Here is a 27910-nt window from a genome sequence, read left to right on the forward strand (position 1 = left end):
TCTTTGTTTCTATGATATTTCTCTTGTTTGCTGTCACCGTGCACCTGTAACCTTTAGCCACATAAAATATGTATTTTGCAAATACATATTTAAGGAGAAAAATTAAAAATACATAAATAAAAGAATAAAAAAAGATCATTTATGTATGAAGTGGGGCACAGCTGCATGTTCTGTCCATTGCTTTGTTTAAATCTGCTGCTGGATTTTATAACCTCACATATAGATATCAGATAAACCCAACAGTAGTTGGTAACTACTTATGTTAACTCGCCGGCCATTTAATTCAACACCGATTCACCTGCTCAAACATCTAATCAGCCAATCACAGGGCAGTAACTCAATGCATTTCAGCATTTTGTCAAAACAAGCTGCTAAAGGTCAAACTGAACGTGGTAGTTGGTGAGAGATGTGCATTTAAGAAACTGCTGAACAACTTATGGAATTTAAGATACAACCATCTCAAGGTTTTATAGAGGCGTCTGCAAAGAAAGAGGAAATATCCAGTGAGCGACATCAACAAAGCATTGTCAGAGGAAACTAGCTAGACTGCTTCAAGCTGATTGGAAAAACTCAAGTAACCAGTTGTTACAACCAAGGTTTACACAAGAACATCTCTGAACCAAAAATACATTCAGAAGTAAGGGCAGTCTAACAGAGGAACTTTGGGATTTGATGGAACACACACTTCTAATTCTCATTTGTTTGTGATATTAATCTCACAAACAAATGAGAATGGAAGAAAGTTAAAAATGATATGATTAAAAAATTATAACAACAAGAACTTACAAGGACAAGAAACACTTCTTAGTATGCTTTTATGCAGCTACGTTACAGCTGTCATGCCTCTTTTATACATCAGAAAAAACCCAAAAATGCATCTTTGGCAGATGATACACCCATGCATCCTCACTTGTACTTCCTCCAGCATTCCAAACCTCTCCTCTAGGTATTATAGAAATTGAGACAACCTTCAGCATGGTGCACTGAGATTGATTTCCAGGTCACAGGAGGGATTAGCGAGGATAGAGGAAGTGAAAAATCAGAAAACATAGAAAGTAAAAACGGTCTCTTACTCTAATGTCGTCCACTGAAACCATTACAGAAAAACCTACAGCAATGAAACCAAAGAAATACTAAACACACATGCTGAAGTAAATGTGGGCAGGCTTTAGGGTTACAGATCAGGGCATGCTCTAATGTGTCAATTTGGATTTTGTCACTTTGAAATGAGGACTTGTAGTAAAACCAGCTTCACAAACAAATACGTTGTGTATTCACCGCATCTACAAACACACAGCCAACACTTCCTTCCCATCTTCTCAGGCACCGTGGTGAGTGTGTGTGTCTAATCCCCGTCCTCTCCCTCTCTCTCTCACTCACACACATGTTCACTGAAGTGTGCAGAAACATGAAGCTCCTCTCTTTCCCTCTTCGGCACGTCAGAAGCATTTTGCCGGGTGATTAATCGTCGCGGCGAGCGTTCGAGCCCCGCGGGTGGCCCGGGGGCGTCGCCACGATCCCTGCACCTGCCACTTTGATCCAGTGACCCCCCCCTACTCTCACACTAACCCCCCACCCTCATTTCAACCCCCCACCCCCCACTAGATGCACAAACAATTATGCGTTCATACAAAATGAACAGGTTATTGTAAACTCCCTTTTAGGAGGGATACATACTTTCACATGTTATACTCCTAACATTAACCACACACAACCTCGAAATTTTATCATTTGCAACCTGTGCACTCCCTGTGAAGAGAAAAAAGACATAAGAGAACTTTGAATAATGCAAATATGCAGTACTCTTAATCTTATCTTTAGTTCTTTAGTTAGTTTTTGTTCTCATTTATATAGATCTGCATGAGGATAAGTGAAGTTATCCAATAAGTAAAAGAATATGAAATGCTGACATGTTGACATGAAATTGAATGATAATCATTGTAATCAATAATAATGAATGGAGCTAATTGACTGCTAATTTAGTCTGGAGTAGGCAGGCTGAGGTATCTAGCTGCTCCTGTTAGGTTTGGTCAAGGGTAGATACAACTCCACAAAGACCAGTAAACTTTGAAGCTACAAAGAAAACAGGTCCAGTGGAGCTCACAGCACAGACCTTAGACAGATGGATGCAGCTTCCATGCCTGGAAAGTGAAGCTAGTGTGGTAGAGCCTCAAACCTTCATTGTTTTTAGTGGCCAGCAGGGGGGCAACTCTCAGGGTCTTAAATCCACTGACTTTGTATTTGGTGAATGTGCGCCCTTTGTAAATTAACTATCTAATGGACATTGGGTTGTGTACGTGAATCTTGCAGTCATGAAAACAGTTTTCTTCAGTGTCATTTAGAGTCACTTCACTCACTCGCCTCTAAGTTTAGATAAATTGAACTCAGTGGCCAAAAAAACCAATAGGAAACAGTCATTTTGTCTTTCATTGCTAAAAGTCTCGCACATTTACCCAACAAGCAGAAGATTCCTGGTTCGATGCTGGTAGGAGACACAAATCCCTTTGGAGTTGTGCCAGAAAGAAATCTGCGAAATCAAACGTGCTGCTGTGGTGACCCCTTTAAATAAGGGAACAGCCGAAACTAGCTAAGCAAAGGTTTATTGAAAAGCCCCAGTTGGAGAGTTAATGAAACAAAAGAACAAAGAAAATCAGCCCGTACATATGAAGACCTGGAAAATTCATATTAAAAGAAATGAAATCATTTCACCGTAAATGCAGCATCGCTCTATAGAATTTAGATCCACAGTAAAATCCTCTTCATGTAGGTTCATAGACTTGCTGGCTGATTCTTTTTTCCCTTGCACTAAATTATTTCTTTGTCCAATTTATTATGCTGTTAAATAGTCCTGCAAACAGACCACTGGCTTCACTGAAAATGAGAATGAAACTCATGCCTATCTTGTATTTGCCGTGGTCTCATATTGTGGTTTTGTGCTGAGCCTTTGGTGGAGTTATGCTTCTATTCGAGTAAGATTTCATTGCAGGCTTTTGCTTCTTCCTGATGGTGTAAAATGATGGACGACTTTTGGACATTTTCAGACTCCCAGAACAAGTTTCCTGTCTGTGACATGCTCTGCTCTCCCACCACCTGAGTTGGAGGAGAGCGAGCATGTGTCTCAAGCCCACATTACATCTGTTACACCACAACGTGTGCGTATGTCTGTTGCACCACCAGTTACCATGCGAGTGTTTTGTATTTACTCTTGGTGGTAGTGAGTGTGTGTGTGTGTGTCACAGATGCCATTTGTTCTGAAATCAGCAGCTGGATCCTATGTTCCCGGTGGGACTTGTGTCTACAACAGACACACACATACACACAGTGTCAGCCGCTAGCCATACCTGTGGACACACTCACACACACATGCATGGGCAGATGTCATGTGGGACAGCTTGCTTGTATTTATGTGCGTCTTGATGGATCTGGAGGTGAAGCAGTGGTGTGTATGTGTACGTTTCTGTGGATATTAGCAGAGCTGAACTGCTGACCATTAACATATGGAGCAGATTATCTGCATACAGTGTGCACAGGTAACACACACACACATCCACAGATTTTATTTTAGAAACAAGTCCTAGGAAGTTGTTTCCCTGGTTCAGAGTTCACAGGGTGGAACAAACTTAACCTGTAAAACTTTCTTTTCCTTTTTTTCTCCCAAAAAAAACCAGCCATAAAACCCCCTAAAAGTATACTGCAGCCACCAGCTGCTAACATCAACATGCGAGCGTGTTACTTTGTTCATGGTACAGCTGAGAATAGTGTACAATATATTTATAAGAAGTCTTCTTCATTATAATTAAGTTAAAATTCTGATAGAATTGTGGAAATAAATGAAATACAGTGTTATATTGTCTTAAAACATAATTTCCTGCTTTTACTGATTATTTGACTACTTTATTAGGAAAACCTTGTTACTACGACTGGACTCTTTTTGCCTTCATTCTTCATGGAATAGATTCAACAAGGTGCTGGAAATATTCCTCAGAGATTTTGCTTGCATCCATGGTGCAAACCTCTCATTCCACCTCATTGGATTGAGATGGGGTGACTCTGGGGGCCATTTTAATACTGTGAATTCATTGTCATGTTCAATAAACCAGTTTAAGAAACCATGTGCATTATTGTTCTGGAAGCAGCCATCAGAAGATGGTTAGACTGGGGGATGTAGCATTTTCTGAGTGCAGCAATAAAGGGATGGAAACAGGACATTCCAGAAGCTAAATATTAGCCTGCTATTTCAAACCACTTTTGATGTGTTTTGGGATCATTGTCCTGTGCAACATCCTGCTGTGTCAATCACGTAGCTGCTGATTAGAGGTTAAAGAATTAGGAGATAGCCCTCCTTCATCATTTCATTCACTTTGCAGTACCACTGATAGCAAAACAGCCCCAGATCATGATGCTACCACCACCTTTCTTGACAGCAGATACAGTGTTATTAGTTTTGAACACCTCATCTTTCTTCAAAATACCTCTTGTCATTGTGGCCACATAGCTCAATCTTTGTCTCGTCTGACCATAAAACTTTTCTCCAGAAGGCTTGTCCATGTGGGTAGCTACGAATTTTAGTTAAGTTTCATGGTGTCTATTTTGGAGCAGGGTTTCTTTCGTGGTCGGTATCCTCTGAGTCCATGCCAATATAAAACACTCTTCACTATGGACAGTGATGCTAGTGTTTCAGCAGTTTATTGTTCACAGCAGGTTTGAGCCTTGGTGGTTCCTGTGTTGTTCCTGAACATCCTCACCAATTTACTCTAATCTGAGGGTGGCAGTTTGGATTTTTTTCCAGACTTTTGCAAAGTGAGGACAGATGTGAGCAACTCGTTTTAACTGATGATCTTTGAATTAAAGATGTATGAATACAATCATTCCATCCTGGAAAAAGAACAGTTCAAAGAAATCATTAAAATGGCTAAATTACTGTTACATTTGTGCACAAGATGACTGTATGTAAAATACCTAAGGACCTGGAGCCTGTAGCATGGTACCATATGGCCATCTCAACACCATTGTCCCGACAATTAGGACCACAGGCTAAAGTCCTGCTAGATCTGGAGCATGAGCAGAGAAGGGACTAGAAAGAAACAAAGATATAGTCAAAAGGTATTATAAAAATATTGTGTAAAGACATCACAAAGAATATATATATGTGTATATATATATATATATATGTATATATATATATATATATATATATATATATATATATATATATATATATATATATATATATATATATATATATATATATATATATATATAAGAGAGTCTCAGCGTGACAGAGAAAAAGGAAGAGGAGAGGAAGTGAAGGGAGGGGATATAAAAATAATAATAATATATATATTTATATTTATTTTTTTTTTTAAACTAGAAAAGTGACTAAGCGGGCTAAACAATGTTTAGCCAATTAAGCATTGCAAAGGAGTCCATGTGCACAATGAGCCACCCATGACTGAGTGCAGAGACAGAGGCAGAGTTGCCTAATTACAGCCTAAAGAGACCGGAGTCTTCATAAGAGCGGAAACTGAGTGAGAAAGGAAAACGGGAAGAAAGGAAGTGATTTCTAGTCTTAGAAAGGAAAGAAGGGAGGAAGGATACCAAGATTTATGAGTGGATAGTATAGTCACTTCATAAATAATGAAACCTCCTCTCCTTTTTATACAGATGTTCCTGCTAATGTCTCTGTGAAATACCACCCCAAAAAGAGTGAGACGAACATTATTTACCTGTTGTGTTACGAAAAACCCACACAAATATGCACCAAGATACAGCTGTGCATAAACACAAAAATATAGAAAATATAGAAGCAAGGGGCAGAAGGTGAGTTATGACAGCATGTAAAACTCAACAACCCAGAAGGTGTATTAAAAAGTGTCACAAAACAACTCTGCTCAGGACTGAAAGAAAAAAAAATCTATGTAACACCAGTATTTTGGTTTTTTAGGTGGAATTAAACAAGATCTAAAAATGATCAAATCTAGCACCTGACAACAAGAAGTAGAAGTCAAAGGGTACTTATTAGAAAGGCATGAATACATATGAACTTGTGAGATTAAGCTCATCTGACTGTGGGTAAAAATGTACAAAAGTACTAAAGTTTATGGAGGCCACAGCGATGAGTCGAGAAACGCAGCATAAATATTGTAAAACAACTCACAGTTAACAAACCTGCAGTGCATTGTGGGAGTTGCAAACAGGTTTGTCCTTATGCTTATTCTGTCCTTCAGGATAATGTAATACAGATGCCGTTATTCTGGAACATCACTGTTACAACTTAGGCTGTAGCTAAAAACAGAACTAGGAGAGGGTACATGCTCCTGATAAGAAAACACAGTATGTCTCTGTTTGACCAGCAAGCAGCTAATAGCCTGTCTCTGTGACCATGATAGAGGCAGAACAAACGCACCCGACCCTTCTCAGCTCTCCACAAAATAGTTAAACCTTGAACAAATAAAGGAATTAAAGGAGTTTACTCTGACATCTTACACATCAGGTTATAACCCTAACCCTGCTTGATTCTATGTTCTAGAGCAGGGGTGGGGAACTCCAGGCCTCAAGATGTGTCCTTGATCCAACACAGCAGATTTAAATGGTTAAATGACCTCCTCTGGTAATGAACTGGTCATTTGATTCAGTTGTGTTGACTCAGGGTGATATCTAAAACCTGCAGGACACCAGCCATTGAGGCTTGGAGTTCCCCACCCCTGCTTAAGGGAAAAGCAAATTTGACTTTTTTTTTTAAAGATGAGTTTCAGTTACAACACTTATTTTCTTTGATAAAGATCCAGTAAAAATAGAGTTAGAGATGGAGTCGTCACCAAAATACTCCAAAAAGATCAAGTAAGCTTTTCTTATCGTATTTTTCTTATCTTATCAAGTGGAAGGTGAAGAGAGTGATGCAATGTAAAAGTCACCTATGTCACACTAAAGTGACAAATTCCTACCCACTTATCTGTAGTAATTACGAAGGTTTCCAGCAGTTTAAAGGTCTAAAAGGTCTTGGGACCTTTTAGGGGTTAAGGTTTTCTTATCAAGGCTACAATCTAAGCTCTCTAGACGTCTTGTATTCCTCCTGCGAACTTCTGTGGTTGCTGTCAGAAACTTATCGCTACCAGCAACAATACATCCATCATAGTTTTTTTTCATTTTACCCTGAGCTTAAACAACAGCAAGAAGTCGTCTAAAGGTGCATCCACAACTCACAAAGGATTGCCATAATAATATTTTATTCCAAAAAAACAGATGTTATTAGGACTTTATTGGAATCATGTTGCTTTTGTAGAATGAAGGTAAATTTCATTTTTGCAGCTGCTATCGCCAACATACAATAAAGGTACAATCAAAATATGTACATAAGGAGGACAGTGGTGGCAGTATCTTGTCCTCAAACACTGAGTATAATAATATCATGGAACAGTCTGAAAAATCCTTTTAAATGGCCTTGCTTAATGACTCATCTCATTTCTCCTCTTCACATAGAGGAAGGATCCTAATGCATATTCTGTGGGCCCAAAATTACAGAAGCCTGAGCATCTGCGATCAGATTTCAAAGGCAGATGTCACTTTTATGTTTTGTCCTTAGCATGTGCAGATTCTGAGTCTTGTACTAAAGCCAAAAGGTTTAAACCTAAATCCAGTGTCATCTCCCTCTCAATCATGTTTCTTTCCATCTTCTTAAAACTTGGTTTTTTTTTGTAAATATTTGAACTAACTAGTTCATTCAGCATCAAGTTTCTCTTTACTCTTCTTTTTAGTGTTTCTACATGTGATCATGTTACTGATGCATGACCAGCTGAACAAAGTGACAACAAGTAAAGTGATGGACTGAATAACTGAACTGAGTTGTGTAAGGTGCACCATGTCCTTTCCTACAAATACTAGTACGGGAGACTAAAACAAACAGATCTTTGTCAACAAGTCAATAAATGTGATTGACATATAAAATATTAGATAAATGTGTCATAAAAAGAGTAAATAAAAATGAAAAGAATACTGAGTTTATTGTTTATTTTTTTATGCTAAACTAATGAAAAGTGAAAAAACAGGAGAATATAGAGAACTAGTGAGAATAAATAGTTCATCTCCCACCAGTTAAAAGCAGTTTGAACCTATTTAATGTTACGCATTAAATGTATATTTAGCATATTCATTTTACACATATGTGTGTGTAAAGTGGTAAAATTAATAATGCTGAACGAGTAAACTGATGGTATGTATCCCTACCCACCTGATGTATGAGGGTTATATTACAGTCCACTGGGGGGGAGGACAGGGAAGGGAGAAACTTCCCTATTTATCTTCTGCTGTGCTGCCTGGCACACATGTTTAGCCCGGGGTGACTGCAAGCAGGAAGTATTTCTAAATAAAAAAGAAAAAGAAACTCCCCCCAAAAAACAGGGCAATTCTAGAAAAATCACTGGCAGGGAAAAATCCCTCCCCCCTCGATGTCTTTGGCTGGGTCATTGCATAATTTAGTAATCAACTAAATTAGGTACGGAGAGATGAACTTGCAGCTCGTGAGCATTTGTGTCAAGTTCATCGGCTTTTGCAGGAAAACGGCGTCCGTGGTTTAATGAATCTCAAACTGCCTCTGATTTTCATCTGCAGCGATGAGGGAGGGAATTATCCGGGGCCCCTGCACACACACACACACACACACACACACACACACACACACACACACACACACACACACACACACACACACACACACACACACACACAGAGGAAACAGGCACCATTTGGTGTTTATGTAAATGTGCTAAAACAAAATGGCTGACTGCCAAATCCTGTCAGTAAACAAAGCTTGTTTGAATGCCAGGCAGTGTTGTTAAGGTGGACCGCTCAGGATGGAGTCTGAGCAGTAGGTGTCCTAGCGAGACCGAAACACCTTAAACGAGGGCGCTGGTGACCATGTAAAACAGCCATTAACTTGTGATCAGATGCAGGAACGCTGGTCTGCATCTCTAAAACGGGAACATTGTTCCTAGGCCTCTTAGTTTGGATGGGGTAGGGGTGGGGTGAGGTGGGGGGGGGGGGGGGGGGGGGGTGTTGGTTGTCATGGCAGCTGAACAACCAATAATCATTCAGAACAGAATAGTGGATCTGACCTAGATCAGCTTGTAAGTTCTAACTGAAGGTCCACTTAAGCCATGCTATCTATGAAAGCTAAAATAATCGCTGTCGACAGATCTGCGATCGCCACAGAGCTCTCTGCCTCCTGAGCAGCCTCCTGCTGTGGTCACTTCAGCAGGAGGACATGGATGTTTTCTCTGCAGGCCGGCCCTTTCTTACAGAGTCAACCAGAGCAGAGAGCTTCTTAATGATGCTGTTGTATGTAGCTCAGATTAAGGTTAACCTGCAGGCTACAATGGTCATAAAGGATTATTTTTCCTGTGCCACAAGTCTAAATTTTAAATAAAATTCAGGTGAGCAATCTGACCAAAATACGATCTTATCAGTTCATTTTTATGTATATCAGTTCAGATTCACAACAGTTACTTCAATGTGCTTTATATTACAAGTTAAAGAGCAAATAATATCATAGAGTCCTATGATATTATCTGATGATCAGATGATCCCCTGTGAGCACCACAGGGTGACAGACAGAAGAGTTCCCTTTTAACAGGAAGAGACCTTCAGCAAAACCAGTCCCAGAGAGATATCATCGGGGGGAAGGTGGGGAGGTGCTGAATGAATCATCAAACTCATGAATCTTTTGTGTCTTGTTCTTTTTTTTTTTGTTCTGAAAGTTGTTTCTCTGCTGAAACAATAATCTTTGCAGTCACTCTATAAATAATATCTTAAATTATATCGAAACAAATGTTATTAGAAAAATAATATCACTGTTGGAAAGAAGTGGAGTAGCTGCTTAAGTTTACAGCAATTCCTCAAACTTTTGGACTCCCGGCACATGGAAGTATGACATTTAAGTAGCACATTTAAAAAGACCACAGTACATCAAAGTGCTTCACACAAATGCCGCAGTGCGGTTTACAACAATAGACAAATAAAAGAAGATATACTGTAATGGTTACAGTAACAATTACAGTTGTGTAATACAAATCCAGACCGGGGGAGGTCCGAACTAATTTGCTTCGAAGGCTAGATTGAACAGGTGAGTTTTTAAGTGTGATTTAAACGATTCAGTGGATTCTGACATGCAGATATCAAGTGGAAGATTATTCCTAAGTTTGGAAAAAGAATGATTTGTTGCGCTTTTAGAGAAGTGGGTGATAACATGACAAACTGATGTGGTGTGTCATAATCAAGTCCTCATATTGTTTCTGTTGTCCCAGAGATAGCAGTAATGGGAGTAATGAGTAAAGTATGCTTGTGTTATTACCACTTTGTCTATTTATATGCTCCTTTTTCCTGATACCACAACATTTTATGAATTCAGTCTGCTTTTTCAGCCCCTTAGCCACGGGTCATGGATACTTTCAGTAATGACAGCTATTGTTTTTCCTACATTTTTAAGCGTACTGGCTTGTTGTCAACTTTTGAAAACCAGTATCATTTATTTCATCTGGGTTTACTGTCTCAATCACCTCTTTGCTGTCCACTGTGTATCTGTGTCAATAAAGCTAAAGCGTAGCTATAAGTAAGAACAAGACAAACATTCGGCATTGTTTGCTTTGTCTGTTTTTTTCCCAGGTGCTGTGAATAACCACTGGGGTGCTGCACCCAATTATTTTTTTGGAACACTTTGGACCTTGTTGTTTTTTTATTTATTTATTAGCATTTATTGAATAAACATATTCAGTCTCCATTTCAGCGGTCAGATTTCTGAATGTCCCTGAAGGCCACAGCAGGTATATTTAGCCCTCTAGGAAATGCTGAAGTGTGTTTGGAATCTGAAACGATCATACTGACCTTTTCATCTTTGGGGAGGAGGGAACACTCTTAATACTTAAGGAAAAAAAGAAATATCCATTAGCTCTGTGTGTGTGATTAATTGGTGTCATTGTGTGTGATGTATTTAGGCCATTTCCTAGCACCTCAGAGGCAGCAAGCAGCTAAATTATCCAAAGGCCCAAATGCAACAGAGAGGGCTTACTTTCATCTCTTTTCTGCTTCTTAGATGTATACATATATATATATATATATATATATATATATATATATATATATATATATATATATATATATATATATATATGTAATGTATATATGTATGTAATGTATATATGTATGTAATGTATATATATATATATATATATATATATACATTACATACATATATACATTACATACATATATACATTACATACATATATACATTACATATATATATATATATATATATATATATATATATATATATATATATATATATATATATATATATGTAATGTATATATGTATGTAATGTATATATATATATATATATATATATATATATATATATATATATGTAATGTATATATGTATGTAATGTATATATATATATATATGTATATATATGTATATGTATATATATATATATGTATATATATATGTATATATATACATATATACATTACATACATATATACATTACATATATATATATATATATATATATATATATATATATATATGTATATATATGTATATGTATATATATATATATATATATGTATATATATATATACATTACATACATATATACATTACATACATATATACATTACATACATATATACATTACATACATATATATATATATATATATATATATATATATATATATATATATATATCACGAACATTTAATTCTTATGTAGTAATTGCAAATGATTGAATGCGCAGATGCACAGATGGCGTTATATTTTATTTTTTTGACTTTTATTCAAATGCATTTTTACACAAGAGGCAGGACTTGAAGCAAAGCACGGACCCTCCTATCTGCCCCTGGCTCTCAGTTTGTGTAATTGTACAGCAAAGCTGATAATGATTAGCAGCGCGCCCCCTGCAGTGTTCTGCTGTTTGCTCAGCTTGTGGATGGATGAGAGGGAAAGAAAAATACACCAGCTAATTATTTCAGATAACGCAATTAAGATATGCATATTTAGCATAAATTCCATAAAGGAAATGTAGACGTCAGCAGATGCACTGTGTTTGTGTATCTCTGTGTGTGTGTGTGTGTGTGTGTGTGTATCATGAGCATGGTGGGATATTTGTAGCAGTCTCTGGTGGCAGGTAGCAACATTAATCTCACCCTGTTTTGGGTCTCTGAACTACACTGAGGTTACGGTGTGTCTGAGCATGCCTAGATGTGTGTTTGCCTCAACTATAAATAAGCATATCTGAAATCTTTTTTTAAAAACGTATATTTATCTCTGTCATCCTCAGCTCTGCACTCTCATTCCTACACACACACACACACACACACACACACACACACACACACACACACACACACACACACACACACACACACACACACACACACAATGTGCAATAGGCCAGGTGCCTGTCTGGCTGCAGTGTGTATTTGTGTGCATGTAATGGTTGGTGTGCATTGGTTTCTACCTGCTAAACTAATGATCTGCAGCTGTCAGTAGTATACACACACACACACACACACACACACACACACACACACACACACACACACACACACACACACACTTGAAAAGGGGAGGAGAGGACAAAGCCAGGAGGGGAAAACAGAAAAAAAAAACAGAAATGAAAGAGGAAAAGAAAGGTGGGGAAAATGAGAAATCCAAAAACAGAAATGTGTGCAAGGATGGAATTCAGAGAGTAACACAAGAAGAAATGTTTTTAGGAAATCAAAATCAGCCACCATGAAGTGAGGAGAGATGAAAACATAAAAGAAACAAGAAGTAGATCATTTCTGGAGAGCAGAAAGAAAAGCACATGAGAGAGAGAGCATAGGTGGATAAATTAAGAAGTTACAAAATAGATGTCATGGAAACAAAGGAGAAAGTGAAGGAAGAAGGAGACAAAAAAGAGGAGGGAAAACTTTTGGCATTCATCCAAATAGGAGCCTCTTCCTCTCCAGTGTGAATGCTGTTGCATGTCATTAGAGCTGCCAATCAGCAGCTGCCAGTGCTCTGCTGCAGCGTGCAGCACCATGCAGGATGACAGCTGCAGCCGACGCACACACCCTGAACAATGTGTGCTTCAGTGCTTTAAATGGCTCCTACCCACACTGGCAGAGTTTAAGGTGACCTGCAGGCCTCATCGGAAATGGAGTCGCCTTACTTTTGCCAAAGTTTTGGGATCTCTGGACCAAAACATCCACCTGTTGGAGATATTCCAAATTTATTGTTATAGTTATACATGCTGTATTGAAAAATTTTTTAAATAAATAAATAATCTAATTTCAAAAGTTCTTTAATTCTGCAGTCGTTCAAAACACGTCCCATTAGAAAGCGAGTCTCACGTGGTTTCCAGTAGGTATGTATGCTGTGCGTCCAGAGCAACATGTTGGACATTTGTAAACATTATGAGTTTTTTTATGTAAAACTTCATTTTCAGCCGTGTGTTTTAAAATTGACCACATCTGTATCCATTACTTTAGAAAATAAAGCCTTTCTTTTTGATACACCCTGTGTTATCACACATTTTAATTTGCATTTGTTTTAATATGTGTTAATATGTGGATTCTTGCAGAAATCCTTCTATCCTTCTTGTTTGTTAACAAAAATCAAAGTAAAATAAAAAAAAATGTAAAAAAGATGACTGAAAAAAATAATCTAAGCACACGAGAAGCCACATTAAATGCCTACCAGGATAATTCTCACTCTTCACTGTGTGATAGCTGATGTAGCTCAGAGCCCACAACGCACACCTTCAGGCTTTGCAAGAGCCTTATTATTTTCTATGCAAGGATTTTAAAAAATGACACAAGAACTGATACGAACATGGCCAAAAAGTTGCAATTGTAGCAGCTTAATTTTAGAAATGCAGTTCAATTTTAGTTCAGACCCTAGAGGCCAGAATGCTCACCGCTCCACCACCCACCATTTCTTACAGATGACAACATTCATTCACACACCTGCTGCAGACTGAAGGGAAAAAAAAAAAGTAACGTCACCGGTGGTCACACTTGAAACCGATACCCTCATTCAGTGAAGCAAAGTTTTCCAGACAGGGAAACCCAAAAGTCAAAATACTGGGACTAGAAGAATGTGCGTTTTCATGGCAACCGAGTAAATATTTAACGGTGTTTGTTCAACTGGTGAGCTGATGGCTAAAGGCTCCGTCTCGCCCTCCTGACCCCTGTCTGCGTTTCAACCTGTCAGTCTGCTCGAGTGTCTGTTCCTGAGTGTTTCCATCCATCTGCATGTCTTTATCTCCATTTAGCTTGGGTGATGAATGCAATAAAAACAAAACATTTAACTCTGGTTAGAAGTGTATTTGTTGCTTCTCTACATGCTGATAGTTTCTCTGCGGAAAGATTCGCACAAAGCAACAAAAAAAGGTTAAAGTGGAGATCAGGGTTTGGGTTGAAAGACCTTTGTTTTGATGGCTGCTTCAGAGGGTTTGCAGACCCATCCATCCACCCCATCTGGCTTTGTCACCCCACTTTTTTTTGGTGGGCACTCTTTCTTTTGTGTGACACTGCTTAAAGAATCCAACCCAAGACTTGACTGGCTCTGGGAAAACTGCTCAATATACACAGATCAGCCAGAACATTAAAACCACCTGCCCAATATTTCAGGTTCTAGACAATCTTCTCACATGTGATCCAAAGACTTACAGCACAAACCAAAAACTTGTGCAGGGAGCAAATGTCTACTTCTCTTTCAAACTCATCCAGTTTAAGTAGAGGGTCATCGCTGGTGATAAGAATGGCAACCCAGTAGAAGAGTCCAAATTCTGAAGGCAGCGTATCAGCGTGACCAGCATGCCTGACATTTTTTATAATACTCAAAGCTTGAAATTTTCCAGCAGGATGAGGCTGTCAGCACACTGCTCTGAGGGAGAACACTCAGGAAACAACATGAACTGAACCTGAACATTGCGTGCTGGCACACGGAGCACTGAATTTTTTTAATCACACAACAACAGTACTGGCTCTCCACCTTCTCACCACATTATAACTTTATAATGCGATGCTCTGCTGGTATTTGCCTCCTTGTGAGTTCATCCACTTTCCCAAAATAAAGGTAAAGTTGAAGGACTGGACACACACTGGACGAGACCCTCTATACACGTCAGACATCAAATTCAAGGGGACAGAACAGGACTGGGCAATTCAAAAATTGTGGCGGTGACAGAAGTTGTTAGAGCAGACGATCATTGGGGAGTTTGGCTGAATTAAAATAAAGTATGGCTTTGATATTTATGGGTTCATTCCCAGCTTTGCGATCACATCTTGTACTGAGAAGGCCCGCTTTGTGCCACCAGAGCATATTTCATAAGATGTTGTGAAGTGTCCTGTGCTCTCTGATGTCAGGACGTTTACAGGGGTTCCTTTTTGTAACTGGTGTGGCTATTCGGTAAATCCAGAAAATCCTATGGATGTTTGATTGAAGGGTCAGCCCTGTGTGACCGCTGTTGGGTGGTGCGCGCTTGATCTGTGTTTCAGGCGTGTGGTACTTGCCTCAGTAACTTCCTTTTCCCAGCACAAAATCACATTATGAAGCCATGATTAATGTTTTTCAGCTGTCAGTGGTTTTAATCTTGTGCCAATGGACCTCTAATACCCTTAAGTGGCCAAACAAGTGCTTCCCTAACTTTCCCCAATGTGGTTACTTCAAACACAACCTGCAGCTCTCTGGGTTTGTTTTACCTAACTTTTAAACTCTTCTAAATTTAATCCACTGATTCATCATTTTCTTAGACTTTTTCTAAGATGTGGTAGAAAGAAAAAATCCCACAACTGTTGCATATCTGCGAAACAAGAAGCTACTCAACTTCTTAAAGGCGATCAAATGTTTTAAGCACCTTTCTTCTCTGTGGCTGTTTGTATGACCTTAAAATTTAACCCTGATCCCTGTATAGCATCACAGTAAAGAAATAGCCTGTGGCCGGTCAGTTTGACTCTCAGCCAGGCTGTGGATGGAGTTTTTTCCTTGCCACATGTGGACAATAAACGTGTCTCTTGACTTGAGCTGAATGAAGTAATGGTAGAAAGTTTAATTTGGAAAGAAATTGTTCCCACAATGGAGGAGGATGACTCAATCCACAACAGCTGCCTTAACTCACCCCTACAATATGTATGTGTGTGTGTGTGTGTGTGTGTGTGCACGTGTGTGTGTGTAAGAGAAAGAGGGGGATCAGATAGCTGAGCATATTTTCTCACCAGCTGACTGTATGGGAAATGGATTATCCCAAAACCTGCAGGTTTACATTTCATTACATTTCCTCCATAAAGCCACAACCTCAGCCTAATGTATCACAGTATCAGACCCATAGTTGAAGTTAATGGAAGGGGAGGCGCTGCAAGGTGCAAAGGTATTACAAATCATTTCCATGTTTTGATACAGACCTTTGTTTATTTGTTTGTTTTTAAAAGATTTTATTACCTTTTCCACATAGGTTTCTTTTTTTCAGATGTGCTCTGTTGTAACCTTTATCTGTTCTTATTTTGGCAGAATTTTACATGCGGGCACAGTCTGGAAGATGATCACCTTTGCATTTTTGTTTCAAGATTCTGTCTTGTGTCCACTGGATGGATGCAAGTGTGATATTCATTCGCTTCTTATCTCCAGTTTTAAGATAACTTGCAGGGTTTTTTCTGCTAGCTGTTTCATTTTCTTTACCAGCTTGAGATTGAACCAAAACAGTGAAGATGCTGTAAAACCATGTGGAAGTGGCTTTATTTAAAATGGCCAGCAGGGGGGTATTTTATTTGGTTACAAAAAAGTCTAGTAGTACTAAAGTCTATGAGAAAATAATGTTGCTGCTCCTGTGATTAAGGATTTCCGTAAATACTTTGTTTACAAGTTTAGGGTGTTATTTGCTAGTTTCAAGTCTTAATTACATAATTATATGTTACTTTTTTTTTTATTACAGTCCCACCTTTGGTCCAATATATGAAGCAGGATATTTTCCAGGTGATTGATGATGTGGCTACAGTATGAGCCTCAGTTTCTCCGTTAGATCCACTCTATGCTTCTCATGTTTGCTCTCATGAAACAACTACAGGCTTCACAAAGAGACTTAATTAACCACAATAAATGCAATGACAGTGGTTACAGCCATCTTTTATATACAGTGTATGTGCAAAACCAAACATGACTAAAAGCCTTTGCACAGTTTGACTGGCCAATAAATATTTGATCCTTAAATGTTTTTTGCAGAATAACTGGCAACAGTAGGAAACATGAGTAAAGAAATACTGTTTACAGCTGAATTTGTATGTTTTGCCATAGACGTGGGGTGGACTATTCTTGGTGGAGTATGACTATATTTCTTTTTACTTTAACAGATTCAATCTAAATTTTAAATTCAAAAACACATTAGATTATAGAGCGGTGGAGAAAAGAAGCCTTTTGGGTGTGATATTTGCAAACTTGGTAGAAGGGCATTACCTATTTCACTAAGAAGTCTTACATTTAATCTGTGCAATTGTGTTTTCATCGCATCTAACATGTCTAACATGTGGTGTTAATGTGACAGCAGCTGGAGGTCAGAGGTGAACACACGTGCACATACATGTGCACACACACACACACACACACACACACACACACACACACACACACACACACACACACACACACACACACACACACACCTTCCTCCAGAGCAGCAAGCTGCACCTGCAGTCTGACAAATGTAGCAGCATGGCTGTGTGTGCATTTATCAAGTTACAGCTTTTTTATAAATTTGTCTATGTCGTCTTTAAAAGTGAGAAAACAAATCAAATGAAAACACAATGACTGGATGGATGAATGAACTAAAAGAAGTAGCAGAGAGAAAGTGGAATTTGAGAAGGAGGGAAGGGCTGTGCTCACCGCGAAGATCTGGCCCTGCATCTATGAAAGGACTTCCCATCCAGTGCACACACACTCAGAAATATATATATAAATTCCTGTGTAAATCTGCCCATGCAGGTGAGGTTCACAGTAATGTGGCCTCAATTTAAACACAGATGTTTTTGTTTTGTTTTATTAGACAGAATTGAATCTGATTTTGGTGAAATGTGTTATCAAATTTTAATGAACATCTTTTTTTGTCCTTTTTTGCTGTGAGGAAAAGGTCTGTCATCAGTTGGGGGTTTGCGCCCTCTGCTCTGGGTAATTAGGCGGTGGTAATTAGGGAGGGGCAAGTGCTGCTCTGTCCTGCACCACCAACCTTCCTGTCAACTCTTTTGGGAGCAATGAGGGCAGGTGGGGGGGCTGGTGGTACAGTCCAATAATCAAAAATATAAAAACCTATTATTAAATGATATAGTTAAGTACTACACATTAAAGCACCAAGCCTAATATTTATGTTTAGTTTCCCTTTATCATTTGTTGATGGTTTATTGATACTGAGATACGTGTGTTCGTTGATATTCAGTTTTAGTCAAATTAAAAAAATAAAAAGCATACGACATTATTTTGTTATCAGAAAAACAGTAAATTCTTTCTATTTTATTATGTTTTACACTGCTGGTTATCATATTTGTATTAAATTAAAGGGTCAACGTTTACAGTTCTTTTTTGAATAAGCAGGTTTTTTAAATCATGTCTCATTCATCTCGCTCTTATTGCTGTGCTGTGTGTGTCATGCCGAAGAGCACTGACGCTGTGCATGTGTGTGTTTTTGAATCCAGAAATTAATTCATGAAAAACATCTTAGCAATTAAAAAAATCATGTTTTATTTATTTTATGTCCTCTGCAGTTTGCCTGCTCTAAATAAGGTCATGACCCGCTGGCTGATCGCTGTCCACAATCTGCTGTTCTGCAAATCAAAAGGTGAGAGGTCACTCTGATCAGAGCTGCTTTCTGCAGCTCCACTTCTACTCATGAAATTAATTAGAATTTAATCTATAGAGTTAATCAAATGTAATGAACTGAGGCCAGAGCAGAGGAACAATCTGGAATCGTCTCTGTGGAGGATTAAAGCCTCGCATAGTTTGCCTCTGATTATGTGACATCATTATAGTGACTGCTGGGTTAAGCTGAGGTCATCTCTGGTTGGTTTAGTTTTTGGTGCAAAAACTTAGCTTTGTTGCCAAATAGTTTAAACTAAATAGATCTTATCCATTTCTGAAAAGGGTGGTAAAGGAGGGTGTGTAAAGTGTAAATAAAAGCAATCATTTGCAAATCGTTTAAGTGCAATATTTAACTGAAAATAATAAAAAGTGATTAGGATTAGGGCCTTGATGTCATTCAGTCTGAAGCGTATGCATACTGCATCTAGAGGTGATCGATCGTTTGCTCTAGTTGCACCGGAGCTGTGGAACAATCTCCCGATTGGCATCCGGGCGTCTGATTCTATTCATTCTTTTAAATCACAGCTAAAAACATATCTTTTTAAACTTGCCTTTTCTACCAGTTAAATGCTGGCTTGCTTGCAGTGACCTATTGACCTATTGTATTAAATTCTCTGCTATCTTTCCATTATTAGTGTCTTTTATCATGGTGGTACAGTCTTACCTTGCTATAACCTATGTGCTGCAGTTTACTCTTATTGGTGGCTTTTATCTGTGAACATAATTCGTTACCTTTATGTATTTGATGTTAATGTGTGAACTGTTTTATTTTTTATTGTTTTATGTAAAGCACTTTGGTATGCCCAAGGCTTTTAAATGTGCTCTATAAATAAAGATTGTTGTTGATTGTTGCATGTTGTGTGAAGGACCCAAATGCAGACTCTCAGGCAGCCAGAGATGATCTCAGAATGAGACATTTATCATTTTCCTGTTTGCAAAAACCTACAATATAAACAATAAGTCCAAAAAGGGAACGCTGAAGACTAAAAACTACAAGGAGACACACGCCGGGAATGAGAAACACTATTGCTAGGTGAACAAACACAGGAAGCTGGGACAGCTGGGCTGAATGAGACACAGCTGAACTAAGTCACAGAAGATGTGAAAGTGACGAAAAACTAAAAAAAGCAAAGCACAAGGATTCACAAAATAAAACAGGAAGTGAGATAACTAACTGGGAAAACAGACACATGAATCAGCTAAATAAGGAAGGATAAGAAGATAGGATGCCGAGGAAAGAATTAAAATCTAAAGCAACACAGACTAAAGAATAGGGTTCAATACACCAAGGGAGAAAAATCATGAAAACATAGAAACATGAAACAAACACAGAGTCAAACAATATATTTCAATAAACAAGGATAGAAACGCAAAGCAGGTCTAATGACCCCAGATCATGACACATGCTTTGCTTTGACACTTGATTGCTTTTTGCTGCCCTTTGTTCTTTACCCAAATACCATTTAAGAATAAGTAAGTAATGTTGCAAAGACGCGGGGGATCTCAGCATCTACCCTACATAACATTAACAACAACTCTCCCGGTGATGGAACATTTTAACATATAAAAAATAAATAAATAAACACGATTCAGAAATGACGCTACCTCTGTTGGGTCTGAGCTCCTTTAAGATCATTTCACGAAAATTAAAACATTCATGTGACTGACCAATGGAAATTTGGAATGACTTTTCACTAAATTAGACATGCATGTCAAAGAGGAGACTATCCAGCTTGCACTCAGTGCACAGTTCAACAGTTCGTGGCAACTTGCACATCTGTGAGGGCACCACTAATGCTGAATGGTGTGTAGACAGGGTATGGAGCAACATATGCTGCCAGGCAGACAACGCCTTTCTCAGAGAAAGCTTTGCTTATTTCAGCAAGATGTGATAAGGCCACACGTAATGTTTTTTTAGTTTCTTTTTCTGTCTTTTTTTTTAAGTATTGGTGAGAGTTTAAAATAAAGTTTTAAATCAGCATATATTTTCAGAAAAAGGAGTTTCTTTGGAAATCAGTTCATGATTAAAAGCAGAGGAATACTTTATCTTTAACTTAGGTCACATTATGTTAAGCTACCTCGCTTTCCTACAATTAGAATAATCATGGATCATTCACTTTTCCATACATCTTCATGGAGGGTTAGAGCCTGTCCCAACTGTCACAGGGTGAGAGGGAGGTACAGTACACTAAGAGACAGAAGATTGTGAATTTTTATTTCCCGTTGAGCGCTCAGCTGCCAATAAATGCCATAGGATTATCTATATGTCTCAGCAGGAAGGGAAAAACGGTCAATGTCAACTCTGAAGTAGAGCCTTTTCATAAAATCTGACCTGATCTCCAAAAAATTAAATAAAATAAACTGCACAAGAATATCACCCATTCACTGTTTTGATCCAATCGATGGTCAGGTGGGTTACTGTCACTTTTGTCCCTGAAACTTTCCCCTTCATCTCTTCTTCTTCCTCTTGTTCTTTCTCTCTGATGGACTAATTATTGTCGTTGTTCTGCCACTCGCGCTGCTGGCTGCCAAATGGAATTAAAAACCAATTATTGATAAATGAAGAGTGGCTTTAGCTGTGTGTGTGTGTGTGTGTGTGTGTGTGTGTGTGTGTGTGTGTGTGTGTGTGTGTGTGTGTGTGTGTGTGTGTGTGTGTGTGTGTGTGTGTCTGGAACCGAGCCTAGACCAGAGTACTACATCTGTCATCCAAACGCCGTGACAACCACTCATGTGTGGCGTCGCATCCTGTGCATTCAACACACACATCTGCACAGCCACGCCTTCACTGCAGGAGAGTGAGTGTGCGTGTGTTTGTGTATGAAACATGTTTCACTGTGCATCTGTGCCCTCATATGTGTGTATGGTGCATGTCTGTGACATTTTAGCATGCACATATGCACATGTGTGCAGATGTGTGTGCAGGTGTGTGTGCAGGTGTGTGTGTGGGCAGGTGTGTGTGAGTGAGTCAGGTTTGATTCTGTCTATGAGTGAGTTTTCGTTGTGTGTTCTCTTTTTGTGTGACAGATTGACATGCTCACAGATGGTGGATGATGAACATATGAATTTCACTTCACACTTTATATGTTGACGTGACAACAGTGTTAAAGCACATATGATGGCATTTTCCTTTTTCAAACAAAGTTTATTGATCTGTGTAGAGGTTTAGATCACTGTTGATCACAAGATTTGGGATAGAAGATGTAAAAGTGGACTGTGACATGTCGCGTTTGCCTCCTCAGGCAGTCTAATAATAGCTGTGTTTTAGAGAAAGTCCTTTGAGACAAACTTGATTTTCTATAAACGGCTTGTTAAATTTAAATTTGAAGAAGGAAGAATGATGGAAGTTTCTATAAGTGAAGCTCAAAGACTAAAATTTCAAATTGTTGTACATGACAATGAAATAAATTAAGCATTTAATCACAAAAAGATAGAAGAAAAAGCATAAATGTCAGTATATCGCCTGATAAGGACATGCCTGCAGCCTCAGTTGGAGGGGTGTAAGTCTGTGATTTCCTCGGCATGTTTTTGCTGTGACTCATCCTGCCAGTGCTGGTACACGTGTGATTAAGCAGTCAGGCTGGCATTGGATTGGTGAAGTTTCTTTCTAATTCCTAAAGCCCTTTTAAGATGCAACATAATCAAGCCGGAAGTGAAAAAGTAACGTTCAATGCTTCATGACATTCATGAAAAGGAAACTCATGTTCACATACACCCCCACATGATACCAACCACACAACCTCCCACACCCACAAAAATAAATAAATAAATAAATTCCCATTCAGCCACACAAATCAAGAGATTAAAGGTTGTGACATTGACCATAAAGAAGAGTTAAACACGTTTATTACATGTGTCTTTGATAGAGAAACTTCACTGCAATGTGTAAATTCATATAATGATTAAAGTAAAACTGAAGAAAGCAAAAATGTCTTATTTTAAGCTGCTTAATATCAAAGATGAGAAATCTTTTCGATGAAGCACTGAATGCGCTTCGGTGTTAATTTGTTTTGATGATAGTTTCAGTTGTCTAATCTGACTAGAAATTTGTCGATCCATTTACCTAGAGTAAAAATCTTTAAATTTACTTTAAAAACTGTTGTTATTTATTAAAGATTGTAGTAACTTTACAAGCACATGCTCTGCTGCAGTCCGCCGACCCATCCAGGGTGCAACCTGCTTCTCACCCAACAGTGTGTGAAATAGTCGCAACAGTTAATCTAACGATTTGTGTTTCTGGACACAAATTTCATAGAATTTCCCAGCATGCTTTGTGGCCTTAAACAAGACTCTTCTTTGGTCTGCTCACACATGTACTGATTTTTGACTTTTAAAGGTCCAAAAAAGATTGCTGCCTTTGATACCAAGGTTTGAGTTGCAGAAGTCACAAGTCAAGATTTTCACACATAATTTGAATTTCTTTTAAACATGGTAAGTAATTAAAACATTTTGCTTGTTTCAGTTTAAGCATTGACAACAACTTGGTTAGGTGTAGAAAAAGCTTGTGGCTTAGGTTAAAAAATAGCAGTTGCCACATTTTTTAAAGCTTTCTTGATCGCTGTGATGACACCTCTCTGCTTTCTCTGAACAAATTATGTGCTTCTGACATGAAATATCCTTCCTGCTGAAATACATTACTTACAAACGCATGCTCACTGACACACACACACAAACACACACGCTGACAGTTCTCACTGAAAATGAGAACTTTTTCTTGACTATTTCACTTTTTTTTCAAGACTGAGCTGAACAGCTGTGAAAGGCTCAGTTGCCCCATCACTCCCAGCCTGAACCGGATAAACAGTTGAGAAAATGGACTGATATTTGCACACATTTAACAGTTAAGGTAATATTTACAATGATTTCTTGTATTTTTCAGGGTTTGAAGTTTCTTTTTAGATAATTTCCTGCTGTGTGTTGACAGTAGTCATCCTCTTTCATTCCAGTTATGTTTCCTTACACTCTCCTTCTGAGAGTGAAGTGAAGAAGGCTGTCTATAGTCGAAGGCTCCTCCAAATGCGGCCGACAAATGCGTCCTCCTTTTCCCTTGATCAGAAGGACGGGTTGGGTGTATCTTTTGTGGCCCATCATATCCCAGCATTCATTGGCAATCAGAGGTTGAAGACAATATTTTGGGAAAAATGGCGGACTGTCGAAGCAAAGCGGTCCAGAAATAAACTTTTAAAAGTAAGTACTGGGTTTTTAATCTTACTAAAAATATCCAGCAGAACAAATGTTAGCATAATGAAAAGTCTTAAAAAGTTAAACTCAGCTAACCTTCGGCTAAATTACATGACGTTAGTGATATCGCCAATTAACGTAGCTCGGATCATACAAGCTTTGGTTAGTTAGTTTAGTTTTCTGTTGAAGCAGGGTCTGTTTGGCGGTGTGAAGCCAAAAGTACTAAAACGTTTTAGGTTAAACTGAGCAGAAGCTTCACCAAATATCTGGCCCGTGAACTGTGGTGAGGAAATGGACTCGGGTAGGCCGGGTCCTTCAAAGGATGCAGGCCCTGAATTTGGACAAAGCCTTCATTTTACTTCCCCGCCTTCCTGATTACCAGTCCCACCTAGTGTTGTATCACCTTTGCTCAATCATGACTCATCACTCTTTGCAAAGTTTCAAGTTTTATATAGGCTTTTTTTCTTTTCTTGCTGTGTTTCTTCTATTTTCATGAAACTTTTTCTCAGTTTAGAAACCTTTGTTTCTATAAGATGGTGGATTAAATGTCTACATTAAAAAAAACAAACCCAAAACACCCCATATGACGATGACCTGAAATTCTCCATGAAGACCAACATAAAAAAATATAAAATTGATGAGGATGATAACTGGATTAATGCACACGCACTTAGTTTTAAATATTACCTCGTGCTTGGGCATGAACAGCAAATTATTATTAATCCCAGTAATAACGGCTTCACCATGAATCCATCAACTGATCTTTATCTGTGAGAGCAGGGCTATTTTTAGAGCTGCTGTTAGGGAATTGGGATGTGTGTATGTGTTTCTAAATGTATCTATATATATACGTATAATGGTGTGTGTCTGTGTGTATATTTGTGGGGGTCGTGGGACCAGAGTTGTTTTCCACCAAATACTTTTGTAATTACATCTGCGAGGGGGGGAAACACGTTATCTGAGCTTGCTAGTGGCCGACGGCGAACGCTTTGAAATACAGATCCTCTTCAGTGCGGCGACGCCAAAATACTGGTAATAACTGCTGATAAACAAGGCAAGTGTAATTGCATCTATTTGCATTTTTAAATAATGCCGCTGAAAAATAAATGTGTTTGCTGTAAACAGTGGCTGCTAGGTGTAAACTGCAAAGAGGAGCGTTTTTTTCTTGGGGTTTTTTTTTCAGCATTTCCACTTGTTTTCATTTCAGATTATCTTTTCAGCTTTTAATAAGATGATATATTATCTCATTATTTCAAGGATTAATATTTGTATTGTTTCAGAGGTTAAAGGCAGAGAGTGGCTGCTGTCCTTCAAAAAGTTAGAAATGCCTTTCACTGACAAAAACATTTTGTTTGCATTTTTTTTTCCTAATTTTTGCTTTCAAGAGACACAGAGCTTGCAGGTTAGCGTGGCCCTGAAACTATGAATCTGATTGATGTGATATCAATGCTTACTTTGAACTTTCAAAACTTCCACAATTAAAAAGGAAAAACGGAAATTCCACATTACTGCCTAAAGACGACCTTCTGCAGACAACTTTATTCTATATCATAACCTGCAGCTGATTAAATGTGTTTTTCCAGGTTGACCAGCTACTGACCATGTACTTCTATATATGTACTTCTATATATACACATATATTCTGTATTTTTGTAATAGGACTAAAAAAGTGTTTTGACCAATTAAAACCATCAGTGCCGAGTCAGTGGAGCCCAGGATATTTCTTGCAACTCATATTTGCTGTGCGGCTGGCAATCATTAAATTACAAGATAGTTTAGACAGTTTCAAGATGCATAATGACACACCAATGTGCAACCTCCAAAGAAGCAGTTTCTCAAGGTGTCATTGAGTCAGGCTTGAGTGGCACTGTGTTAAAATACCCAACTTTACAGTATTAAAAGGATGCTTACAGTCTGGTACAAAACAAAAAAAATCTGGCCTCTATGGATATTATTGCCCTTCATTATCCACCTTGCTGTTACCACCTTGAGTCACTGGTCCTAGTCCTTTTCACTGTGTGTGTGCTGCTGGAGCCTTCATTTTTAAAAATAAATTGTTTGACTAATATTGCGGTTTGCTATGAGGTACAGACCATCCTGGAAGCAGAATCAGTTTTATTGCCAAGTTTGTACAGGAACAAGGAATTTGTTACTTTGTCATATACAAAGCAACAGTGGTACAGAATATAATGTTTGGTGTTGTAGTATTTTACCAGACCAATACTTAGTGCTAATCAGTCAGTCTCTGCCTTGCACCCATAGTTAGCTGTTTAATAGCTTATTAGCCAAACTTATCATCCATATAAAGTTCTGGCAGTAAACGTGTTGGTGACCAAACACTAATACTGAAGCTTCAAAATGTGGCTTTTCAGAATGGCCAGATTGTTGTTTGCAGGTTTTTTTTAAAAAAAACCAAAGACATGAAATAAAAACTAAACAAAAAAATGTCCAGTTACCTTTGTAGGAACCAGTGTGATATTAGACTTTTGGAATGATGCATTGTTTTCAAAGTTGAAACCTTTGACAGGCTCTGTACAAAAGGACAATGAACTGTTTTGGGTTGCATGGAGTTCCTTACACTTCTTTAGGGGATAACCTAATTCTCCCTCTGCCCCTAAAGAGATCATCAGGGAACTGGTAGTTGTTAAGAGATTAAGAAAGAGGTGGGAAATTAATTTGCGCAATTAATTTTCCTATGGGACTATATGAGAAACTGGGACTGTTGTGGAGGGCAGCACCAATAAGATGAACTGAATTCTGGTCAGCATCAATTGCCCACCCCTGGATTAAGACATAGTTTTGGATTGGAGACAAAGTCATGGCAGGGGAAACACTGCTAAATTTCATTCAAAATATGACAACTGCTCATCTGGAAAAACAAACCCTGTTGTGCCCTTTCGTGGCTCCTACAGACAGACAATCATTTCTCAGTTATCAGTTTTTTGTTGTATTTGATAGTGTGAATAAAATTTAAGCAATCAGACGGGGAAAGATATCTGAACAACAAGACGCGGATTATAGTAGAAGGTCCATGTCTTTACTGACAGAAGAACTTCAAACTCTGCTAAACAGCATTCATACTTCCATCTCCATGTACCTCCCCCACTTATCCTCTTATGTCTTTGCATGCTCACATATCTAATTTCTCTTTCATCCTTCTTCCTTATCTTCTGCTCCATTACTTCATTTTCCTTTCTTTTTCCCTCTCTCTCTCCTGTTCCCCGTACCTCTCTGATTCATCCTTCTTTTTCATTCTGTCAGTCTTTTTCATTTCTTCCTTTCTCGTCTCCAAATGTGCTCTCTTCTCATTTCCACTTTTGACTTTTTCATTATATCTTTCTCGCGTCATTTTCCTCCAAAAATGTCTGTTTTGACATTTCCTTCCTTCCATCTTTTCCTCCTTCACATGTAGCCTATGTTATGACAGGGGTGTGGGTGTTGGGTTTGGTTTAATTAATACCACAGCATCTCCCAGCTCTGCTCCCCTCTCCGGCTCCGGACATTAATCAGAGGTATTTTCGGGGGAAGCGCGGCGGCGCAGGTGCAGATCGTCGGGGGCAGAGAGAGAGAGTCAGATGATGTATGGAAATACACGGCAAACCCTGATCCGGCCGTCCAATCATCATCCATCACCACCCGGTCGCCGGGCGAAACAAGCTATTCCCGCCAATGGAAAAAAGGGAGGCAACGGATTTAACGTCCAGCTTTATCAGGACAAACAAGGTGGACGGTTTGTAAATGGGACGACGGAAAGTTCCTGCATGTCCATCTGGACACACACATTGTGTTCTTTAATGATTTCCTACATTTCACAGGATGCAGAATTCTAACTGGAAACTCAAAACATA

This window comes from Rhamphochromis longiceps, linkage group LG7, assembly GCF_057381845.1.
Source record: "Rhamphochromis longiceps isolate RC_006_pf linkage group LG7, R_longiceps_female_GT1.1, whole genome shotgun sequence".
In the NCBI taxonomy this organism is placed as follows: Eukaryota; Metazoa; Chordata; class Actinopteri; order Cichliformes; family Cichlidae; genus Rhamphochromis; species Rhamphochromis longiceps.